At 43.0% G+C, this 17,189-nt stretch overlaps 1 long non-coding RNA gene across 1 annotated transcript in view; it reads right to left on the reverse strand.

Annotated features, from left to right (window-relative positions):
• LOC125754735 (uncharacterized) overlaps window positions 1-13,301 on the reverse strand; it is a 333,661-nt gene extending 320,360 nt beyond the window's left edge. The window contains exon 1 of the long non-coding RNA XR_007409526.1: window positions 13,181-13,301. This is a non-coding gene — a long non-coding RNA (uncharacterized LOC125754735). The remainder of the gene's footprint in view (window positions 1-13,180) is intronic.
• Between the last annotated feature and the right edge of the window lie 3,888 nt (window positions 13,302-17,189).

Consider the following 17,189-nt stretch of genomic DNA (forward strand, 5'->3'; position numbering starts at 1 on the left):
GGAAACAGCTAAATTTAATGGCATATTGTATATAAACCAATATACCCAAAGCATTACAATGTGTAAACAATATTTTAGACATCATTGAGATATTTAGTATTCTTTTTTTTCTGGTACTAAGTCATTGAAATTTGGTGTGTATTTTGTACGTGGAGCACATCGCAGTTGAGGTTCGACACATTATAAGGGCCAAAAGTCATGTGTGGTGAGTGGCTGCCATATTGGGTCACGCAAATCTAGCTTATCTTGGGGTGGACCATGGTGTATGGCGCTATTGAAATTAGTAAATGGGTTTCAGGACAGAGAAGGGACTATCTTCCATAGATGGTTCTGAGATTGTAAATTCCTTTTTGTTATGTGCTTCCCCATCCTCAAAGCAATGCAGGTCTTCTCTACTGGTGTCCCTGTTTGTGACTCATGTGGCAGAGGAACATTCTGGAAAATTGAGCTTAGATAAAGATAAGAGATGAAGAGAAGATGTACTTTGGAAGTAGATGATACTGCAATTTTTGGGAGAATGACAAGTTGGTCTATGTCCAGCTTTGCCCTTCTGGAACCACCTATCCCCAACAAAATACAGTATTTTCCAAAAAATGCGCCCATTTCCCACTCACGATGTCTTTGTCCTTCATTCCCCTGACTGAAGGAGGAGCCTGTATTGGCTTCCTATGCCTGCTGTAACAAATTACCAGAGTTAGGGGCTTAAAACAAAACTAATTTACTATCCTATAGTTCTGGAGAACAGAAGTTTGAAATAGGTTTCTCTGGGCTAAAATCTAAGGGTCAGCAAGAATTCATTTATTCTGTAGACTGTTGAGGGAATCTATTTCCTAATCTTTTCCAGCACCTAGAACCTCCTACATTCTGTGGCTCATGGTCCCCATCCATCTTCAAAGCCAGCAATAATTGGTCAAGTCTTTCTCAAATCACATCCCTCTGATTCTTCTGCTTTATTTTTTCTCCTCATCTGTAAGGCTTCTCGTAATTTCATTGAGCCCCAATGGATCATCCAAGACAATTTCCCTATCTTAAGATTGGATGAGTAGCAACTTTAATTCTATGTGCAACTTTAATTCTGCCATCTAAAGAAGACAATATATTTACAGGTGCTGCAGATGAAGACACAGATGTTTGGGGAGGGGGCATTATTTTGCCTACCTCAGCCTCCTTTTATTATAATTCTCTTTTGTTGTTAATATCATTGTGTTTGATGAAACAGTAAGTTCTAAGGGAAAAATGCCCGACTAAAGCAGTTAAATGTTTTTTTTTTTCCCCCAAGCACAGCTCTGCCCAAACAAGCATCTACAAGCTAAATCTTCAACTTCTGCATTAGAAATACTTTCCACCCTATGTGTAGAAATGCAGTCTCATTCAGAGACTTGCAAATGTTGCACAGAGCACAGGACGATTTTTCCCATAAGACACATGGAAGAAGAGAAGCCAAGAAACACTACCACACTTTCAGTCTCTTGGTAAACGGGTCCATTTGGGGAACAGAATGAGTATTCACCACTAAATGCTCTCATCATTCGCAACTTTTCCCAGAGTTTCCACTTTCGGAAAGGCACGTTTCCTTTTAAAAATATGTGAATGGGTCACTGAATTTTAAATAAGAGGGTAACTTTTTTTCTAGGCAAAGGGATTAATTGCCATTTGATTGGGCATTCCCTCATCTATGTCTATCATGGCAGACATGCAGAGAATGGAAGAAATTTACACAAACCCCACAAGTACACAGATACACATCCAAGCACACTAAGTTGACTTAGATCCCTAAACACATATATTTCTCTTATTAGGGAGGTTTAGAAGTATAATAGAAGTCACATATGAAATCTGCTTTCAAAACAACTACCAAAAGTAATGGGAAGAAAAGTTTGTTTTCATTATCATTTATGTTCTTGCTTTTTTGTGCTAGCTGCACTGCACCACAGAATGTGAAATAGCCCATGGTTAACAACATTTTTAAGATTAAGAAATAGAAACTAAATTCAAATATTCCTAAGAGTTGTTGTTTTTAATCCAATGTGCGCTATAAGGATGGTGCCCTTGGAAAAGTGTATTTTAAATACCAAAGAAAGAAAATTCATTCAACCTACAGATATTTATTTAGCTCCAGGGCTTCTTATAGAGTTGGGGAAGCGGTTTGCCCTGTAAGAGCTCAAAGAGCGCTGGCTGACAAGGGTGGCGGGCAGGAGGAAATAGAGCCCATGTTGACCTGCAGTGTTGCACGAAAGGGGTGTCATTTTGTGATTTATCTTTGGAGGTTGGTGCCTTCTCGTGACTCTCACAAAGTGCTGCTTGCACTACTCTTGCCTCTCTTGGCATCTCACCCGGACCATTACAAAGAAGATGAAGACCAGGAAGTCTCAGTCGGAGAAAGGCATATCACAGATCCATTCAATTCTTTTTATAAATATATGTGACAGCCTTCTCTGCAGTAGTCGCCATTCTGGGACTTGGGAAGGGGGCAGAGAAGTTGACTAGATGGATGAGAGGCTCAGCTACACGGAAGTCACATTATGGTGGAGTGAAAGGAACAGGAAGAGAAACGTCACATAACTTGTTCCATCAATGAAACTTAAACTGCATAATTAAAAGAAGCGCACTGGGCCCCAGTGGGTGGGTCTGAGGTCACGTTAGAAGATAGCCGTGGATTCCAGGCACGGGAAGGAGTGTAGTAGCCACAGTCACAGTGTTTCCAGATACTTTTCGTTGCTCTGGAGAAGGCACTGGCAATATTCTGAGAATCTCTCCTGTACCCAACGTTCCCACCAGGGTCTACCTTTTCTGATTGCTGAGAGCCTTAAAAATCCTCTGCAAATGAGATCAAAGTCAATGGACCAAAGTTTCCCCAGAAAACACACCACCCCTACCCTTCAAAGGCATTGTCAACACTGCAGGATGCCCACCGTTTCCTGGTTCAATAACAAACACTTATTTACCCACTGCCTTCTTTGAGCTCCAGCATTGTAGATTTAGCAGTGATCAAGGAAAACAATGCCCTTGTCATCCTTTGCTGTTTTTTAAATTTATTTTTTAAAGATTTTATTTATTTATTCATGAGAGAGAGAGAGAGAGAGAGGCACAGACACAGGCAGAGGGAGAAGCAGGCCCCATGCAGGGAGCCCAATGTGGGACTCGATCCCAGGACCCTGCGGTCACGACCTGAACTAAAGGCAGAGGCTCAACCACTGAACCACCCAGGCGTCCCATCCTTTGTTTTGTTTTTAAACTAAAGGAGAAGCGGTGTTGGTTAGGTGGAGGTGGTGTTTGTGGAGAAGGTAGAGGTAGGTAACAAACAAATTAATGTGTAAGAGAAGCAACAGACAGCATTAAGTGCTAAACATTAAGCGGGACATCGATAACGTCATGCAATGGCCCTGGGAGGAGAGTTTGGATGGATGGTCAGGAAAGAGCTCTCAGAAGCAGTGGCATTTATCAAGATCTCAAAGCTGAGTGGCCTGATGAAGAGCACTCTGTGTTCCATATTCATGATTAAGATTTTATTGACCAGGTCTAATGGTTCAAGAAGATTAGCAATACAGCATAGGCTTTCAGTGGAAAGTTTATGGTCAGAATATGAACGGGCTGACTGTCCTATCACATTCTGAGGTTCTACAAACAGGTAAGGACTTCTCATGACAATTTTTCCATCACATCGCCTAAACCTTGGTGCAAAGATTCAGATTAGCATTTAGCATTTGTTTTAGAGTTTGCTTTGTGTTTCTCTACTCAAGTGTCTTCCTAGGCAGCTAGAAAGTGTTTCTGTTCCTATCACCTTGCTCTAAATAGGAAGCCTGCTTCATTTCTTCTGGCATCTTTATTTCTTAAGAACATCTCTGCAAAAGCCTATGTCAGCTGCAAAAAAATTGTCTTCTCTAGTGATTTTCTAACTACTGATTTAGCTGTCCTTGTATGTTTTTCAATGAGCAGCCTAGTCCTGGGAAGAACTGTGAAATAGGGCCATGATGGGCTTGGCCCATCTCTTACCATTCCCTGTTTTGCTTTTGCCTTAGTCCTTACTCACTTTTCCAATCTATTTTCAACGTGGTACTGCTAATTGCCTGGCAAAATATTAATGTCTAACCCAGGGAAGATGAATCACTAATGGTGTTAGTACATACTAGTAGGTGGATAGCAGATACTGTTGGTGGCTCATCCGGGTTTACTCTTTGCCACTTGACCCTTTGGGGTACCTACTCCCCAACTGAGAAGAATATTGGCTGCTATGAGTTTGGAGCTATACCAACTGGTCTCAGCCAAATGGGAAATAAATGGGAGGTAACAGTTCTCCTCAGAAATGGTTCCAATGACTGATATGAGCATGTTTCAATTATGTATTGCTGCATAGAGGAGCCAACACCAGATTTAGGGACAAAAAGAACCCTCCACCAATGATCATTAAGGTCATGATCTGTGTAGGTCAGGAATTTGGACTCAGCAGAGTGGCATGGCTTGCCCTGTTCCATGATGATTGGAGTCTCAGCTGCAAGACCCAAGTGACTTCAAATGAACTGAATAACTGGTAATTGGAATTCCCTGGAGCCTTCTTCATTCACTGGACTGGAGCCTGGAGTAGGAAAATTCCCAGGCTGGGCTCAGATGGGACTCTTTTTTTTTTTTTTTTTTTTTTTTAAGATTCTATTTATTTATTCGTGAGAGACACAGAGAAAGAGGCAGAGACACAGGCAGTGGGAGAAGGAGGCTCCATGCAGGGAGCCCAATGTAGGACTCGATCCCGGGACTCCAGGATCACACCCTGGGTGGAATGGAGGCGTTTAATTGCTGAGCCACACAGACATCCCATCAGATGGGACTCTTGACGGGAGCACCTACCTGTGGCCTCTGCATGAAACTTGGGCTTCCTCCCAGCATACGGCCTCAGGGTAGCTGGACTCATATGTGGTGAATCAGGGCTCTAAGAATGAGTGTATCAGCAAACCAGAGGGAGGTTGACCTTTTATGATCTGACATAGGATCCCACAAAAATGTAAACGGAAGCTCAATGTCACTGACATCAGGCAGATGTACATCAAACTTGCAATGAGATACCACCTCACACATCAAGAAGGCAATTATAAAGAATAAAGTGGAGTACCTGAGTGGCTCTGTCTTTTGGGCATCTATTAATTTTGGCTCAGGTCATGATCTCAGGGTCATGAGATCAAGCTCAGCATGGAGTCTGCTTGAGTTTCACTCCCTCTATTCCTCTCCCCACTCATGCACAGTCCCTTTCTCTAAAAAAAAAAAAAAAAAAAAAAAAAATCAATAAATAACCCACCTTGAGCTCCATGAAGCAGACCCCCCGTCCATGCTCAGCGAGGAGTCTGCTCCTCTCACTTTCGCTCTCCCTCTGCAGGCACTCCCTGTCTCTCTCTCTCTCTCTCTCAAATAAATAAATAAATCTTCAAAACAAACAAACAGAAAATAGCAAATATTGGTGAGGATATAGAGAAAAAGGAACCCCTGGGCACTCTTAGCGGGGGGGAATGTAAAATGTTGCAGCTGTTACGGAAAACAATATGGCTGTTCCACCAAAAATGAAGACTGAAACTACCATGTGATCCAGCAATTCCACTTCTGAGTATGGGCTCAAATACGGGAAGGATCTTCAGGGACATCTGTACATCCATGTTCAGAGCAGCATTACCCGCAATGGACAAAAGCTGGAAGCAAGCCAAGCATCCACTAAAATGCCACATATGCTACGACGGAATGTTACTCAGCCTTGAAAAGGAAGGACATTCTGTTGTCTGCTACAACGCGGATGACACTCAAGGTCAGCCAGGTATGAAAAAGAGACCAATACTGCATGATTATTCAACTTATATGAGGTAGCTCGAATTGTCAAAGTCACAGACACAAAAAGCAGAACGGTGGTTGCCAGGGACAAAGGGGAAAGGGGGCACAAGGAGTTGCTGTTTGATGGGGACAAAGTTTCAGGTCTGCAAGATGAAGAGTGCTTCGGCCGTGCATGGTGGTGACGGTTGCACAAAACTGTGAAGGTACGTGATGCCACTGCACACTTAAAAATGGTTAAATTTCAGGTTATGTGTATTTGACCACCAATCAAAATGTTTAAAAAGTCACCTAATGTCAACCTCACCATACGCTGTTGGTCGAAGCGATCACAGCGTTGCCAATATTCAAGGGGAGGGGATGCAGCCCTGCGTATCGATACGGGGGGTGTCTCAATACTGCTGCTGTGTTGCAGAGCCACCGCGATGTGCGAGGGGCCCCACCCCTTGGGACAAGGTGGGGCAGATCCACAGCACCACTTGTGCTCCAGAGCCACCCACGGGAGCAAGTGCAGACAACCTCAGCTGCAGTGAGACCCCGCTCTGTGTTCTTTCCCTGCCTCTTCCGCTTCCCTCACCTCCTGGGACGTTCCCCCTCAGAGCCCTCCATCAATAAATCACTTGCCCGTGACTCCTCAGCTCAGGCTCCGTTTCCAGGAAATCTGACCTAAAACAGTCTCCGAGACTGAAAAATCTATTGCAAGTCAAAAGGGCTGTGGAATTTTAGATTATTGCAGGGCTATTGGGAATGTATTTTGCAACAGGAAGTCTTTTCATCAGCACTTTTTGAGTGAGCCCTGAAGGATGTCGGGCACTCACAAGACCTGTCCTAATCACTGAGCCATATTCCTCCCAAGGCCGCGTCTGCCACTCTTCATTTTGACAGGATATTCTTGAGAGCTAAGAAACTAACTCAGAGAGACGGCCTGGTGAACACCGGAGGGACGATCTACTGGATGTCAGGTGTCCACTGAGAGTGACCAATGGTCCTTGTTTGCTCTGGAATAAGAGGCTTCCCTCATGCGGGACTTGCAGTGTCCACCACCAGGAAAGTCCCACACACCAGCATGGGTGTGGGCCCCTGCAGCCAGCTCTGCCCTTGTCATTCATGAATGTCAACGATTTTGTAACCCTCTTGCTAACATGACCACGCAGGCGTGGATTAGGAACCTACAGCTGCCGTAACAAAGAACTACAAATGTGCTGGCTCAAAGCAACATAAGTCTATTGTGTCACTGTTCTGGGGGCTAGAAGTCTGAAATCAAGGTGTCAGCATCAAGGTATCGGAGGGCTGTCAGGGAGGGATCTGTTCCATGCCCCTCCCCTTGGCTTAGAGAGGGCCATCGTCTTCCTCTGCCTTCACATAGTCTTCCCTTTCTCCATGAATGTGCCCAAATTTCTCCTTTTTATAAGGACGCCAGTCCCATTGGGTTAGAGTCTACGCTAGTGGTCTTCTTTTAGGCTGATTACCTCTGTGTCCCAATAAGGTGACACTCTGAAGTTCTAGGGATTAGGACTTCAACATAGAACTGGTGGGGGGAGGCAGCGGGGATACAATTCAACCCGTAAAAATGCAGACAGCTGAGGATCAGCATGCACAAAATCAATATGCTCACATTCCCCCCTCACACAAGCTTCGGTGATGTTTCTGACAAACAGGAAGACAAAGGCTAAGTCCTACTGCACCGTTTACACCAGGGCTTGGAGCGAATTCCATTTGGAACCACCTGCCAAACATCACAGAGAGCAGTCTACTTGGCATGCCAGCTAAATCAGGTTATATGAATTCAGAGCAAGACCCGGCAGTCCTAAGTACCCTGCAGAAGTCCCCAGGCCCTGGGACATATGCCTAGATTAAAAGTCAACTCAACTCAATCAATGAATTGAACGACTTCCTGAGGTTTGTTCATCAAAGCAGGCTTGATTGCATCTGCTGGGAATAGAGCTCCCAAGTTTGCGCGAAAGCCAATATTTAAGATCCCTGAAGTACAAAGGAACCCACACATGGGGCTTGAGGAGGACGCCCAATGCTGTCCGACTTTGGTCATCAACCTTTTCGTGTAGAGGTACTCTGAATGATACTCTAGGAGACCTTGGATCCATTCCAGACTTTGATTTTTAAACAGCTTTAGCCATGTTATCTTCTTCCTCTTACCTGAGCTTTCACCATTTTAAAAAAAGTCTTTATTTTAATCACCCAGTGCTCATCACAACAAGTGCACTCCTTAATCCCCGTCACCTATTTCAGCCATCCTCCCACCCAGCTCCCCTCAGGTGACCATCAGTGTGTTCTTTCAGATTAACAGTCTGTTTCTAGGGGCACCTGGGGGGCTCAGTGGTTGAGCGTCTACCTTTGGCTCAAGTCATGATCCCAGGGTCCTGGGATCGAGTCTGGAGTGGGGAGCCCGCTTCTCCCTCTGTCTGTGTCTCTGCCTCTCTCTGTGTGTCTCTCATGAATAAATAAAATAAAATAAAATAAAATAAAATAAAAAAGAGTCTGTTTCTTGGTTTGCCTCTCTACTTTCTCCCCCTTCTTATTTGTTTTGTTTCTTAAATTCCATATATGGGTGAAATCATATGGTATTTGTCTTTCTCTAACTTATTTCACTTAGCATAATACACTCCAGCTCCATCCACACTATTGCAGATGGTAAGATTTCATTCTTTTGATGACTGAGTAATATTCTCTTGTATATCTATGCCACATCTTCTTTATCCATTCGCCAGTCGATGGATATTTGGGTCCTTTCCATAGTTTGGCTATCATTGATAATGCTGCTATTGACATGCTATTGGAGCACATGTGCCCCTTCAAATCTGTATTTTTCTATCTTTTTGATTAATACCTAACAGTGCAATTGCTGGATCATAGGATAGTTCTAATTTTAACTATTTGAGGGGGATCCCTGGGTGGTGCAGCAGTTTGGCGCCTGCCTTTGGCCCAGGGCGCGATCCTGGAGACCCGCGATCGAATCCCACATCGGGCTCCCAGTGCATGGAGCCTGCTTCTCCCTCTGCCTATGTCTCTGCCTCTCTCTCTCTCTCTCTCTGGGTGACTATCATAAATAAATAAAAAAATTAAAAATAAATAAAAATAAATAAAAAAAACTATTTGAGGAACGTCCCTAATGTTTTTCAGAGTGACTGCAACAGGTGGCATTCCTACCAACAGCACAAGAGGGTTCTGCTTTCTCTGCATCTTCACCAACACCTGTTGTTTCTTGTGTTCTTGATTTTAGCCATTCTGACAGGTGTGAGGTGATGCCACATTGTGGGGTTTTTTTTCTTTTTACTTTTATGATTTTTATCTTGATATTTTTATTTTTTTCTTTTAAATTAAATCTACCAACATATAGTCCATCATTAGTTTCAGATATAATTTTCAATAATTCATCATTTGCATATAACACCCAGTGCCACTCTGGAGAACAGTATGGAGATGCCTCAAGAAGTTAAAAATAGAGCTAGCCTAAGGCCTAGCAACTGCACTACTAGGTATTTACCCCAAAGATACAGATATGGTTTTGATTTGCATTTCCCTGATGGCAAAGTGATGATGAGCATCTTTTCAGGTGTCTTTCAGCCACCTGGATGTCTTCTTGGGAGAAGTATCAGTTCATGTCTTCTGCCCATTTTTAAGCGTATTATTTGGTTTTGGGGAGTTAAGTTGTATCAGTTCTTTATATACTTTGGATACTACTGTTTATATGATGTGTCATTTGCAAATATCTTCTCCCATTCCGTAGGTTGCCTTTTAGTTCCACTGACTGTTTCCTTCACTGTGCAGAAGCTTTTTATTTGAGGTAGTCCTAACAGCCCATTTTGAGGTTTCCTAATTTTTCAAATAAAGAAACTATGTAAAGAAGTATGTATGTAGTAAGGAAGCTATGTTCCTCTTTGGATACAGGATACTGTGAAATAAAGACAACTGTCAATAATAGATACATACATACATAGATTCATAGATATAGATTTTTTAAAATATTTTTAAGTTTTTTTTTTTTTTATTCACAAGAGACAGAGAGAGAGAGAGAGAGAGAGGCAGAGACACAGGCAGAGAGAGAAGCAGGCTCCATGCAGGAAGCCCGATGTGGGGCTCGATGCCGGGACTCCAGGATCACACCCTGGGCCGAAGGCAGGCTCTAAACTGCTGAGCCACCCAGGGATCTCTGATATTTTTTAAGAAAGTAATCTTCTGGCTTACTAGATTGCCATTGATAAACATTTGTTTCATTAAATGTTGACACTCTGGAGGCCTAAAACTATGCATTCATCCTCAAACAATGAGGAGTTCACCCCCAATTCAAGAATAGGATTCCATTTTGATTCAATGTTCAAATAGCTCATAGACTTTTTTTTTTACAAGGTAAACCTATTAAATGAATCAGTACTAAGATCAAATAATGAATTTGCAATTACATAATGTCATATCCTATGTATGTTAAAAGTGTGCTAGGAGCAGAAAACTCAACCATATATTACATTCACTCTGTATTAGGTATCTGTCAACACCCATGGGCAATAGGTAATTACCTGCTTTTAACTGGCACTACAAAAACTAGTTGTCATTCAGATTGATGGAGCAACCAATTTATTCTTGTACAGTGCCATTACATCAAATTGCATTATATCTTGACATAACCTAAGAATATGCAGCCGTTCTTCCATTAAGCAAAACACTAATCAGAAAGATTAAAGTTTAAACACCTCTAGCAGGATTCAACTCAATGCTATGGTTCAGATTTCCACCCTTCTCCCCAAGCTGAGCATTTATTGAATCGTGAGTGCTCACTGTGCATCAGATCTTGCGCCCGCCCCCCCTTCTTTGGTCTCATTCTATTACAGGTTTTACAAACATCTTATCCGTTTTATGTGAAAGCCTTTGTATTAACTAATTCATGTGTATCTGGCAATAAACGTCATTCAACAAACAGAAATCAAGAACCCCGTCTGATTTTATTAATAGGGTTCACTGATTATTGTTTGTTAAATTCCCCATAAATTGTTTCAGAGCAACAATGGAGAAAGCAGACCACCAATAGAGATGTAAATATTTTGAGAAGATGAGCGGCTGTCTGGAGACAATTGTGTTATCGGTAGAGATGTCAGTCAAATTACTACACGGCGTAGAATCCAGTTGCCCAGGAGTGAGCTCTAAGTGGGAAACTATAGGCTGTGTTTACATGTACCAAATGAGGCGTGAAGTTGCACCATTCTGGTGAATTTGATCCATCTAGATGTCAATCAAATATTCCGTATGAAAAAAGAAGTGCATCCTTTCTTCTGAGCAGCTATATTGCCTTGCACATGGCTAAATTCCCAACTATCCCACCTCATCTGGATTAAATAAGTATGCTGGGAGCATTAACTAAAGTCCCTTTGGGAGACTAAAGCAATTATCATATTTCTCTCCAGAAGAGTCTATAGTATTCCTTCCTCTGAGCAATGACAGTTATTTGGATACTGAAATTTGATTTCAACACTAAATTTTTATGTGTCAAAATCCAAGAATACCCTCTTTTCAGGCTTATTTTAACTCAAAGACTTGGGAGAGATGTTTTTCTCTTTAATTTTCATTGAAGTATGGTTAAGTTTTTCTCAAACTTCCCAGGAATTAGCTTCAATTTAACTAGTGTGCGAGCACCGCCAATTTCAATGGTTGTTTCCATGCTGAAATGTGGCAAGAAATGATTTTCTTCAGTCGTGGCCTAGCACCCTCCATCCCCTTACCCTTGAGCACGCATTCATAAGCTTTTGATTTTGAATAATTGTTGGGGTTCAGTTGCAGATGACAAGCACTGTTCTTGCTATTTTGTCCAGAAAACAACGGAACGCGTGTTTACAAATCACTGGATGGGCCTCCAGGAAGGACCCCTAGACTCACAGGACTAAAATAGCCCTCTGGGGAAATGCTGGTTACACCACAGTTGGGGGCCTACCTCAGAAACCCACTACACCTGCCAGATGTGGCCTTTTCTCCGCATCTGCCTCGGTTCCTGAAGCAAGTATTAAGAGAATGCATGTGACACGGGTGAACCTAAATCACATCCTGAAACCTAGCTGCAAGGGCATCTGGGAAGTGTCGTTTTCCACCTTCCAGCCTCTGTAGAATAGGATGCCTCACTTGTAGGATATGGACTAAGCACTGAGTCGGTCAACAAACCTTCGTTTCTCACCTAACCACTCTATAAGCAGGCTTATTAGCTACAGATAGGTTTGCTATCTTCTCAAAGGCCATCGTATCTAAGTTTCTAGTTTGTTCTGGAATCTGGGATCATTCTAATCAGTCCACCTTTCAAACTGTATTACTATTAAGGAGGCAGAGCCCTAAAGTTAAGTCCTAACAAAACCGTATACTTATTTGAACTCTTGTCTATCTGGGTACTCTTTTCACAGGACAACAGTCTAAATTATTAGCTCTGACATAAGAAAGAATATGAAGCAATCTTAAAAATTTGGAAAGCCTACAGCACCAAACCTTGTCTCTGGACCACATCTCCTACACTTGGGGGATTTCAATATGGCAGGAGATTAAACAGCGTGAGGGTGGAGGAGGGACCACAGCATAAAAAGCTTTCCTGTGGTGTCACTGAGGAAGGATTAAATTTCCCTACAAGCACCCCACAGTAGGGTTTGAAGTGGAATGGGAATAAGAACACAGCAGCAAGCAGATGAGTGTCATTGATTTGGCCAGTTCAATAAGCAATATCCACAGGCATTTATCAGGGAGCTCACAAAGTCTTTAATAGACAACACTTCCCAGTGGCTGCAAAGCAGTGACTGAGCTTGTTAGGTAATTACTCAGCTGAGTCTTCAGGGTGCATCCGAATCTCTTGGATGTTAGAAGCTTGTTAAACTAAGGGTTCTCAAGCTCGACCTGCCATATTCCTAAGCTTGGGCTCAGAGACACATCCCCCATTTCCCAAGTGATGCTGATGAAGCGGCTTGACTATCGATGGCAGAGAAATTGGCTGAGGGCACCGGGAGTGCGTGGTGGGGGTGAATAATTCAGGTTAATGCAAAGGAGATAACACAACCGTCTCCAGTTTGTCATTTTTCTCTAATTTAATTTTAACTCTATTTCCCTCTAATTTTGGAGGTTAGCTGACCACTGTGAAAAGGGTATTTTCAGCAACTGGCTTAGAGTGTCAGTCTTCCAGCTACTGGCATGGTCTGTTTGACAACCTACAATGTCTTCCCCACCCTCACAAAGTGTAAGCACAGGTGATTTTTAATTATTATTCTGATCAATGGCGGCACTGTCCTTGCCCAGGTATCTGCTATGCATAGTTCAAGTTTAAATAAAAAAGTCGTGTCAACTAGTGTTGTTTAAATGATAGAATAGGGATCCCTGGGTGGCGCAGCGGTTTGGTGCCTACCTTTGGCCCAGGGCATGATCCTGGAGACCCGGGATAGAGTCCCACGTCGGGCTCCTGGTGCATGGATCCTGCTTCTCCCTCTGCCTGTGTCTCTGCCTCTCTCTCTCTCTCTCTCTGTGTGTGTGACTGTCATAAAAAAAAAAATAAAAAAAAATCAAATGATAGAATAAATTACCTTTCTCTGTGATTCCACCCATCTTCAACTATCACGAAGAACAAGAAATTCCTGCCACTGCAGTACCATCGAAGGCATCTGAGAGAGAACATTCACTCACTCTTCATGAGTTGTGTTGACGCTGTATGTTGCAAACCCTTTAGCAGGATGAACTTCCCAGCTTTTAATTAAGATCCCATCAGATATAATTTGCATCGGCTATCACACATAGCAATGCAGATCCACTTCCAACAGTGGCAACAGCTGGTTGGGTACAGACAAAAGGTGTTTTCCATCCCGTGCAGGGCAGCTTCATAAAATCCTCCGGTCTCCCATTGAAGATCGAGAGATTTCTTGCCTATCATCACTCGTGACTATGTACAAATGTCCATAGTTACCATTCGGAGTTCAGATTTGTTCAATCACATCTTTTTCTCTTGTCAGGGCGTCTTGTGAGGCTAGATCGATGATAATGAATGGTACGAGGATCCTGAAAATGATTTTCTACAGTCCCTTTCACGGTGCAAACTGTCTCTGGAATATCCAACTCAATGGAAAAGGACTTTTCTAAATGAAAACTTGAGGGCATTGTCACACCCTCAGGGTCGGAGATGGTCTAATCCGTTCCTCATGGTGCAGGACCATGCAAGTCTCAAGGTCACCGTTGTGTGTGTACTGAAGAAAGTGGTGTGAGGAGAGGATGCAGCTCAAAGGGAACGCTGCATTTGCAGTGTTTGGGGAGAGACCCCTATGAGCCACTTCACTGTGCCAACTCTAGATGCTGCTAGCAAGAAAGCATGGTCGTGGTTTGACAGGATGGCACTGAATTGTGTCATTGAGGTTTGTCTCTCGGGCATTCAGCCTGTATTCTGCAGCTGAATATGGGACAGAAGATGCAAGCAGTACACGCACACACGTATGTCACAGTTCAGTGCAAGAGCAACTGTCTGGGTCCTGGTTAACTCTACTTCACATTGTGTCATCTGGGGCAAGACATTTCATGTCTCTGGGTCTCTGTTGTCCCGTCAGAAGTAGATAGATTAGAACTCAATGTAAATAGGAAGAGAATCCTCAAGGTGGTTTTGTATTAATATCTCCATCGATTAACATATTGTCCAGGCCCAAATTTCAGATCGTCCAAATGGCTTCCCTTTAAACCTTATGATTATTTCTTGTTTGCTTTCCACTGACCAGCCAGCTTGTTATATGTCTTATCCCAAGTCCAGTATAGAGCATGCGGCTAGTCTATATAACTTAAATAAGACATTTTTAGGGACACCTTGGTGGCTCAGTCGGTTAAGCATCTGCCTTCGGCTCAGGTCATGATCTCGGGGTCCTGGGATCCAGCCCTGCATTGGGCTCCCTGCTCTGAGAGGGGCCTGCTTCTCCCTCTCCCTCTGCTGCTCCCCCTGCTTGTGTGCTCAATCTCTCCCAAATGAATAAAATCCTAAAAAAGAGAGATTTTTATGTGAACATGAACCCTTAAGAAGTAATTTTAAAACAGAAGTCTCTTCTAAATAAGGAGCATCCAGAGAAAATGGGAAAATTGCATGGGACTTCACCTACTGTCAGAGGACTGGAACTGCAATGTCGGTTCTGCCAAAATTACTATAGGCTTTCATTCATGTGTCTGTTCGTTGAACAGATATAAATTAACCACCAGGCCCTGGGCAGGGCTAAGTTGTCTTACATACAGCTGTGATCTGTCCTCTCCAGAATCTTACATCTTAGCAAGAGAAAAAGTTAATGAACTAACCAACCAGAACCTATGATCGGAGACTGAGACTTTGCATCGTGTCTGGGTTTGAAAGTGCCACAGACACCGTCTGCTCGCAGTTGGCTAGCCTGCCAGCTGCAAACTTTTTCTTGACAACTGAGTCCACCCAACATGCAAACCTATGTGGTCAACAATCCAAAGCCCGTGCGCTCCCTTCGAGCTTATGGAAGCAGGCCCAACTTCCTATCACAAACACCCCCTAACTTAAGATGCAATTCTCTATAATGGATGGCTTGCATGTTGAAGTGGTTAAAGTATGATAAGAACCTCAATTCTGCTCATCAAGAAACTTGGAGAGGCATCTCCTAAGTAGATCGGAGTGTGTTTCGTTCTGTCCTCACACCTTGCTTCCTCAAGACTGTGTTTGGAATGCTTCCGCCATCACCTGCATTATAAATACTCTGTGATCTAGTGGCTCTTATACTGGATGTACCCAGCTCCGGGTGATTGCAAAGATATCCCTTGGCGAATGGGAAGAAAAGGCTCAGATTTCTATTTTATGTTTAGTGAATCAACTCAAGGTGGGGTTTAGTAAAAGTTCAAATCTTGATTGATGCTTCCTGCCACATGCGGTCCTTCTGCAAGATGTTACAGGTGGGTTTCTACGGCAGAGGCAGGGATGGCTTGCTCATTTCCACTCATTTTTATTTTCAGCAAATTGCAGCCATTTGCCACGTACAAGGGATGATGCATCTAGTTCTCGCTAAAGTAGCCCCCAGGAAGTGGATGAGCAATTGAAAGGCTCCTACCAGGACACCGCGACTGACCTCAATCAAGCAAACTATGGAAAGTGGTGAAGCTGACCCAGCAGCACCTGACTCTCGTCAGCACAGTCTCCAATTAAAAGCAACGGCTCTCTAACAAAGCTGGCAAAATGCTCGTTCCCACTTAAATGAAATTCTGAGTTTTCAAGAAGGCTACTGAAGAGCAATCTGCATCCGCTATTGGGAAAGCGGAATCTTCTTGGGAATGTATATTGTGCCACGAGACATTACATAATGGTCTGATGTGGCTATCACTTACAAAAGATAGATGCACACATTTGGACTTTATTGCTTGAGCCATGGGGGTGTGTGGTCATAAGACTTTGGAGAGCATCGTTCTAACCACTCCTCATTATCTTTATTAGGAACTGCAATGGTCTGTGGTCACCTTTGAATTTCATACTGGTCTTTGATTTTAGGTTGAACCCCAAGAAATTGATGCTATGCCACCATTTTCAGCCAACACACATGGCAATTTCATGTGGTTGAACTTAGTAAATACAAAACCCAGAGTCAATGAATATTTGAAGGTCTTCTGTAAGAATATTTGAAGCTCTTCCTTTTTAAGGTTTTATTTATTTATTTGACAGAGACAGATCACACGTAGTGGGGAAGGGCAGAGAGAGAAGCAGACCCCCACTGAGCAGGGAGCCGATCCCAGGACCCTGAGGTTGACCTGAGCCCAAGGCAGACATTTAACCAGCTGAGCCATCCCTTTATACTAGTTCCTATCTCAGCGACAGGAATACAATGGCAAACAAAACACCCACTGCCCCTCTCATCATGGAACCCACATCTTCTTGGGAAGATGCACAATGAAGATTTTGGGGACAATGCATAAGAAGGAAGTAGGTCAAAAATGTCTACTCTAGCAGCACAAAGTTTTAGATTTTCTGAGGAACAGTTTGAGGCAGGTGCAAAAACCTTGATGTGCTAAGTGCCTTCTAGAGCAGAACTACCATCAAGGGTATCTTTAGAGGGGTGTCATCATGATAAATTAAGTCACTCAGCAGGCTTCCTCTCCTCCTACTCAATATAAACTTGAAAAGAGATTACCCAGGAGGTCAATGTTTGTATCAGCCCAGAGGCCAAATCCAGCCCACTACCTAAATGTTATTGGAATATGTCCCTGCCTGTTTGTTTTCTAGGAGAGGAGTAATCTTTCCTCTATCCTCTTAGGTTCAGTGCCTGTGGTCTGCAATTTCACTGATAAAAGACAGATCAATAGCAAAAGCTATTGATATAACAGAGGTTCACAGAAAAAGAATGAAAACTGAAAACAAGCTGTTAGACTTGGGGGCTTTATATCATTTT

The sequence above is a fragment of the Canis lupus genome, chromosome X (assembly GCF_003254725.2).
Source record: "Canis lupus dingo isolate Sandy chromosome X, ASM325472v2, whole genome shotgun sequence".
NCBI classification, from domain to species: domain Eukaryota; kingdom Metazoa; phylum Chordata; class Mammalia; order Carnivora; family Canidae; genus Canis; species Canis lupus.